Source organism: Tympanuchus pallidicinctus, unplaced genomic scaffold (genome assembly GCF_026119805.1).
Source record: "Tympanuchus pallidicinctus isolate F22 unplaced genomic scaffold, pur_lepc_1.0 scaffold1, whole genome shotgun sequence".
NCBI lineage: Eukaryota > Metazoa > Chordata > Aves > Galliformes > Phasianidae > Tympanuchus > Tympanuchus pallidicinctus.
Window position 1 is genome coordinate 3,736,070 of NW_026294618.1, and position 8,013 is coordinate 3,744,082.

Below are 8,013 nucleotides of genomic sequence, written 5' to 3' on the forward strand. Positions count from 1 at the left end.
CATCCAACCATTGGTGAAGCGGCCCAGATGCCCCAGACAAACAAGTAATTTTTCACTCTTCTTCTCTCATCAGAGAAGCAGAGGACTCATCTGTATTTCTGCTCTATCTCCTACGTGCCTGACATGCCAGACACGAAGGATCCTGCGCGCTGCTTTTTGATCAGTAACAGATTTCTCTGTTCCCAGAGGAGCAGAATGCGTTCTATCAGATTCTGTCAAATCAAACAAACAATTTCGTAAGTAAATACAAGTTTGCAGGGGGTAAAGAGCAGAGAGTTTTCTGCTCGTTTCCTGTCAGAAACGATATATATGTTACAGGGTTGTAGGTTCTAGGGAACCCGTTCAGCTTGGGGCTGGAGATGATTTCCAGAGGGCCCTTCCAACCCCTATGATTCTGTGAAATATAGGACTGATGCCTAAATGGTCATCTAATCTGTCCAGTGGGCCTATATCATTTCTGAGAGACTGCCTAACTTGTGCTTACAGAATCTCAGCGATGCAAATTCCCACTGCTCCCCAGGCAGTTTGTCCCAGCCCTCCAATTCTTACATCCTTAAGATGACTTCTTAATCATCAGCACTAATTACCCTCATTGAAAGCTCCATCTGCTTATCCTGTCCATCACAGACGTGAAGTTTATTCCCTCTTTCTCTGCGTGCCAGTGACATACATCAAACAGCAGCACTTCTTGCAAAAATCCTACATTGTTCACCCTGTCTGCACCTTTGTTCAGCTGTGTGCCTTCGCTTTGGGCATTTTATAATTGGGTTTGGAATCTTGAATAGGCGAAACCACAATGTTTTCCAAGTTAAAACTGACCAACATTAACAAAAGCAAAATTACTCTGCAAAACCCCAGAAACATTGTTCTCCAGCCCGGTTGCAACATTTTCTTGGAAGTGATTATAATTACGAGTCCATTTTTTATTTCGACACGAGGAATTGCTGTCTTTTGGGCTTTGTTTTTTGGGGGGGAATTTTTTTTGGCTGGCCGGTGGAAGGAATTCAAGTGGGTTTAGCCCTGATACGGAAGACAGACGGATCTCTGAGAAGCACAGGGCTTGTCCAATATAAAGCACTGGAGGTCTGCTTTATGTTCCCGCCGGGTAAGCTGCGCTTTAACATTTATTTTTAAGCAATAACCATGACCCTGAATATCCTGTTTCACGCAGGGATGTACTTTCTTTTGAGTTCCATGGTGACATTTGACGGTGTAGCTAATTCTTCCACAAGTAGCAGGACCCTGAGGCTGTAATCTCTTGCCAAGACCTCTGGAAAGGGAGAATTCCATCCATCTTTATCCCCTCCGCTACTTCTAATCTCTGCTGTTTGCCATCTGCTGTAACCCTAACACAAAAGCTGACTTGCACCACAGAAGATGAATAAGTGAATGGAAAATTTGGGGTTGCTGATGGCTCCAGCAGGATTTAGCCCCAGAGATCTTGCAAAACATTTGCCCGTGATTGAACTCTCTGCATCTGCAGGAAACTATTGACCGTAAGGGAGCTCATCCACACGGAGTCAACGCCTGGTTGCCTCCTGCATCTTGCAGGAAGAGCAGCAAGAAAACTGCCTTTTTAACATGGAGAAAATGGAAAAGACGATAGGAAGAAAGGAAGACAGGTAATGATGAATTAACAGTGTTCCTCAATGCTCCTACTCTGCCCAGTGTTGTGCCGTGACTCCCATCTAACTCACAGGACCTGTTTCCAGATGGTATTGCTAGTGAACGACAGCCCCTTTCCAAAAGCCATGTCTGCACTAGGAGACAGCCTAATTAACCCACGGGACTTTGAAGTGTCCACAGAGGTTTCATGGAGAGTTAAAGGTTGAATGCATGGTTAGCAGGAGAGTCACAAAGCAGAAATAAAAGAGCTGATATTCTTGTCTGGAACAGATGCTCAGATTCTTCCAAAGCACACAAATACTTCAATTTCTTGTAACGCTCAGTTTGAGATACCATGGTCTTATTTAACAGGGGCTGAGGAACACAACACTCCAGGGCAGAAATGCAAGAAAGAACACCCCAAGTTCTCTTAAGTAGAATATAGGAAGTTGTTACATAAGCAGGAAAAAAAAAAAAAAAGAAATTTTGGGGCACCTTGGCGAAATTTTCACTTAAATATGTCTTAGGTTCTTTCTCCTCCATCAGAAAACTCATCCTTCTGCCTTTTAGCTGCAACCAAGGTGCAGCGGCAGCCCTGTCTTGGCAAGGCAAATCAAGAATAGGCCGAACAAATTTACTTTACAGATTTTTGTGCATCAGCATAATGATAGAGCTGCAGAAGGGCTAGGAGAAAATACAAGATGTGTGCAAGAAACCATGCGTTCTGCAGCCCTCAGACCTTCTGACAAAGATTTAATTAAACCTTCATGTAATGACTGGTGGAGCATATTAATGAGGATGCCTTTGCTGGTCTGCAGCTGACTTATTCTCCCCTTAATTTCTTGCTGTCTCCTCTCCTCTAGCACACACCAGACCTGGAACCACATGTCAGTGCTATGTGTAGCACCTTCTCCTGGCTCTATGTTTATGAAGATTCATCATCAATACAATCTTGCAGCATGCTTACAAGATAGGCAACAAGTGTCCCCATTTCACAGGGAGGGTAAAGTAAAGGTAAAGTGCCATAAGAAAGTTTTAACTTGCCAAACTAGCCATGAAGCCTTAAGCAAACGTTTGAAGAGCTCTGAGATGCAAACAGCCTATGTCAGTGCAGCTGCTCGTCCCTCATGGATGTCTCACAGAAACACAGTGGTGTCTGAGGTATCCAACCAAGCGTGAAAGGCATGGAGGTTTGTGGAGGATTGCATGCATGGGAAGTGACCAAAGAGAGAAGCATGAGGCCTATAGTTCCTATAACTCCACTGGGGCACTCCAGATTGCCAGAAGCTTTGTCCACAACCAGCATTATTAAGTACAAGACTGACTGGAGGAGGTGGTGAAAGTACAGTTATTACCTCCAAAAAAAACCCAAACAGCTTCAGCACAATCCAACCTATTTGTAGGGCACAAAGGAAAGATCCCCAGCCCCCAGTGACCATCTTGGCAGAAGGGGAATTAAAGCCTCAGCCCTTCTCTGCACAGTATGCAGCATCCAAGCACTCAGTTCAGCAACCGCCACCAAGAACACAAGCATCAAAATTTTTACTTCCTTTTGCCATTTTAAGGGCTTTCATCTACTTATAAGTTTTTGGTTTCTTTTTAGGAGAAAGAGATTGATCAGTGCCTGGGTCAGCTTCTGGCTTAGAGCATCACTCCCACCTCAGAGGGTGCCCAGATTCCAGATGATACACGTAGCCAGAAGAGAAGGGAGAAATGCACGCTGTCTCAACCCACAGCCAATTCCCTTTGACCATCCCACCACACATCTTTAAGGGCTCAGTCACCACTAATGCGTGGACGATAACCACAGATGGATCGCATCTTGGGTACTCTAAGAGGATGCAGCCAATGGAGAGGTGGGCAAAAAACAGGCAGCAGAATGAAGCAAAGGTTTTGTAAAACTGTTTGCACTTACCTGGCTGCTCCTTTGTCAGATTAAATCATAGCCCACTTGGTCCAAGTTGTCTACCAGAGTGTAATAAGCTCTTGTAGGGTGTGAACTTCAGAGCTTAAGCTCTCCTTGATAAGCTTTAATCCTTACAGCACGTAGAAAGAGAAACCCTAATTCTTCTTGGTGTTGTCAGTTGGCTGCTGTTAGTGGCTTCCTGTCGACAACAGCTGAATGACAAATCACACAGGTTTTTACACTTGTAGATATTGTAGGACTGGTAGTATAACCACACTGCTCATTTAGTGCTAATGTTAGAAATGTGGCCAGCCCAGCAGAACCGTTATCCGCAAAGGCTGTAAAAAAGCATCTAAAAAAGACTGTTCCTCCTCAACAGATGCCCCAAACTGCTCTCATTCAGGCTGATGTGAGTTGAAAGGCACCTGTGAATCCACAGGGCGTTAAAGCTTGTCTGTAAAGGGGAGGAGAAATATGGGCCCTTCAGTTTTCTAGATTGGCCCACTCACAGCTCAGAGCACTCTGGGCCAATGGTAAGAGTGGAGATATTTACTGTGCATGCTTAATTTTTGTGAGAGCTTATCAGGTTCTAGCCTGAGCAGTTTCCCATTTTGTGATTATCAGGGCTACAGTGCTGTAATCTCATTCACTTTCCATTTGAGGTTCTGCTTCTGCTTCAAATCTCATCTAAAGAGAACAGTCAGGTTCCTCCTCAGAGCTACGTTGTCATTAGGGCACGGGGAGGAGAGAGATGCAGGAGACAAATGACAGCACATAATCATATCTCTTTATTCCATGTATGTGAAGTCTCCTAAGATCTTATAGGTCTTTGGGCATAGATTGCTTCCAACCACTCAGTGGGTTTCAGATCTCCAGACCCAGCTAAAGGCCAGGCAGCTGATGTGCATCTCCTATTGGTTCTGCTGGGTTTTGGATGGAGCCTTTGCTGAGACAACACCAGCCAGCCCAAGCTTATTGCCAAACACAGGGATCCTACCTGAAGCTGGCTCATTGGTGGGTGTTCACCAACTAAGTTTTGAGATGGGGACTTACAGTTTCATCTAACAGAAGACTGAATCTCAGGTCCTGCAGTTCAGGCAGCACCACTGGCTGAGACAACATTGCCAAAGGCAATGTGGGAATGGTGGACTACCTCCAAAGAGTGGTCTTTGGAAGTTGAGAACTTTTCTTTTTATGGTTCATTCCCTATCCTGGAAAAAAAAAAGAAACCACAAAGCAGACGAATCTAAAAAGCAATCGTATTTCACACACTATTTTCATTTTAGTGACTGCTTCCAAAATGGGTCAGTTTTGTTCAGAAACAGCAACAAAAAAAAAAAAAAAAGGAAAATCAAACTATTGGGCAGAAAAAAAAAAAGTCAAAAATAGCTCTGTCTTTCACTTGTTCTCTGAGCAGAAGCTATTGGTCAGATTCAGTTTGTCATGCCACCAAAGGATGAAGTGAAACTGTTTTTTTGTCTGTCAATCAGATGCAAATCCAGGAAATCTCACCCAGTTCCTGCCATAGGAGCGAGCAGATGCTGATGCAGAGACCAAGAGGGGTGCTAAGGACAGGGATGCTGCAGCCTGCATCTTTGGAGGACACTGCTGTGCCGCAGGACAGCTTTCTTACAGCTCCTGTTGGTCTCTGCAGATGCTGATGAAATCACTGGGGAATTGAGCTGCCCATGCTGTGCAATTCACCCCATGCTGTGACAGTGGTTTCACTCAAAAATATCATAGTGTGTCACTGAGCGTGAACTGAGAAATGGCTGAATCCTAGAGAGCTCATCCACCATCATCATGTGGCCCCTATTTGTACATGTGGGGCCTCCGTGACCTTTGCAGAAGGAGCCAGCAGGTCCTTTGGATGTTGCCTAGCAGAAGAGGTCCCAGACATATGGGGCACACAGCTCTGAACTGGTGATACTGATCAGAAACAGCACGACAAACATAGGAAGATGTGGACATCTGGGATATCTCACATCTCCAGATCAAGGGTAGTAAGCATAGGGATTCCCTCAGTGAGTTCTTCTGGAGGTGCTCAAGGCTGGGATGGATGGGGCACTGGGCTGCCTGGTCTGGTGGGAGCACCCAGCCCATGGCAGGGGTTGGGACTGGATGATCTTTATGGTCCTGCTCAAATCAATGATTCTAGAATTCTACCTGAATCTCAGTACTTAACCCAAGATGGACTCATAATTCCAGAAGGGAATTCATCCCATCTTGAAACACTATCTGAGATAAGCTTTCCTTACCTTTCTCTTCTTTAGATCAGGAAGCCATGGTAACAAATTTAGGCCTGACAGAATATTTGAGCTGAAGTCTGGGTAGGTGGTATCCAGCCCAATCCCTCCACTGTCACGTTTTTCTAGGAAGATGTCCATCTGGCATTTTACTAAGTAGCCTTACTGGAAAACCAGGTAAGACTGGAAGGGTAATTCTTGGTTCACTAGCACTTCTGGAAAATAATTTACAATGATTTTGGATGAAAGAGTATCACACATACTGTTTTTTTTTTCTTTTTTTCAGCAAGATAGAGAGGAGTGGAAAAAAACTACATCTTGTTCCTGAGATTCTAAATGCTTTTTCTTCTTTGGGCTGCTGCAATGAACTGGGGTTAGCAGATTCTCAAAGGAAGCAGTTACAAATGAGCTACTTCGAATCCTTGGAAAAGGTTATGATTTTCTTTGGAAATGATTCTCAGTTCTTCACACCTTAGAGAAGTTTTTGGAGTTGAAGGGAAGAATAATTTGCTACCTTAACACATACATTTACAAAGTTCTGCAGTCCCCATATTGATTCTTTTTAAGCTATTAAAAAAAAAAAAAAAGAGTTGGTGGGCTCCAACCCTTCCATTGGGGTGGTGAACTGCAGTGAGACAGTATGAAGGGGCAAACAGCAATTACCCATAGGTGACACCCAAGCTGGATTGGGTCTTCCATATAGAGGTCCCCAGTTAAGCCATGTTGCTTTTCCACGAGGATGAGCTTAGAATCATGGAATCATAAAATCATGAAGGTTGGAAAAGACCACTAAGATCATCAAGTCCACCCAGCAACCCATCACCACCATGACAACTAAACCACGTTGCATCACGAGGTCATTTCCATCGTCCTGGATATCTCCTGGTCCCTCCAGATCCCCCAGTGACCCCTGGCCATGAGCAGCCATGTGTCCACAACCCCCTGCACACATTCTATGTACACAGTGGTTCCCTTGCAGTGACCAGAGCAAAGCATTAGCTGGAGACCTGCTGCCCTCTGTAGGTGCCTCCATCCCATTTCAAGGTTGACAAGCACACGAATGGCTCTCTGACCATTTCAGAGGACATTCCTCTCCTCCAAGTATCTATGCAGTGGTTAGAAGCTGCTGGCAGCTAGGGTAGATCAGTAGTGGAATAGTGGAATCCTCTCCTCATTCTAGTTCTGGCAAGCTGGGTTTCAGGGACTTTGTATTGTGGAAAAGGCATTTAGTTGGTGACCAGTTAAGAAGCCACCACTGATGCTCTTCCAAGACACTCCCAAGATGTGGTACTACAAAATGGCCAACTTCCATGCTGGGAGGTCCAGCTCCTCTGTGCTCCATTTTCAGGATGCCTACAAGTAAAACTACCCCAAAGCCAGGGAAAGGAGCAGGTGATTCAAATCCTAGCTGCCCTTATGAAAGAGGAATGGCTGCTTCTGCCTGTTTCTAGTGACACAAGGGCAGCGTGGAGGATTGGGCAATGAGAACAGAATTACCTCTGTAGCAAGCAACTGCCAGCTTCGGCTTTGCAAAACAACATCTCAGCATTGACCCAGGCTTTTATCATGGTGTTTCAAAGGATTCAGGTGTTCTGCTCAGGGATACTGAAGGGTGCAGCTCTGGGCACGAGCAGCTTTTGCAGCTCTGAGTGCAACAGAAAGGCCTCACTGAGCATAAGGAAAAAGAATTGAGCCACACATATGGATGGCATAGGCTCTGTAGAGGTTTATTTTGACTTCTTGCACTCAGTCATACAAAAGAATCATACAATGCCTCTGCTGATCATAGAATCATGGAATCACTTAGGTTGAAAGGGACCTCAAAGATCAGGTTCCAATCCCTGTGCCCTGTGTGGGCAGGGTTCCCAACCACTGGATCTCAGATGCTAATCTTCAGGTGCTCACCACAGGTGGTTGGGGTTAGAGCTTCATCACAGAAAGGGTTTTGGTGGAAGGAGAGGAACGACTCCCTGCCACAGGTCCTTTGAGCGAAGACGATGAAATAAATGCAAGCCAAAAATATTAAAAACCCATGAGAAGACTTCAGAGGGATGAGGCTCCAGCCTTTCACTGGCGTCTTATGGCAGCTAATTTGAAATCCATTACACAACTAAATTAAAAATAAACATTTACAGAAGAGGGAGCGGGTGGCCATGTGTGGTCTGTTACAGCGATGACAGAGATGTCCAGCCTTGGCAGCAACACCTCTGCTCCTAAACTAACCCACACCACAGCTTCTCTTCTCCTTTTAGGACA

At 45.0% G+C, this 8,013-nt stretch overlaps 2 protein-coding genes across 2 annotated transcripts in view; one reads left to right on the forward strand and one right to left on the reverse strand.

Moving 5' to 3' along the window:
• The window catches only part of BLK (BLK proto-oncogene, Src family tyrosine kinase), a 36,136-nt gene extending 32,151 nt beyond the window's left edge, over nucleotides 1-3,985 (reverse strand). Inside the window, exon 1 of one of the 2 annotated variants that reach the window (XM_052692506.1) lies at nucleotides 3,521-3,985. The gene's annotated coding sequence lies outside the window, so the exon portion shown is untranslated. The remainder of the gene's footprint in view (nucleotides 1-3,520) is intronic. The other variant, XM_052692505.1, reaches the window with a different exon arrangement.
• XKR6 (XK related 6) overlaps nucleotides 1-8,013 on the forward strand; it is a 433,654-nt gene that overhangs the window by 125,886 nt on the left and 299,755 nt on the right.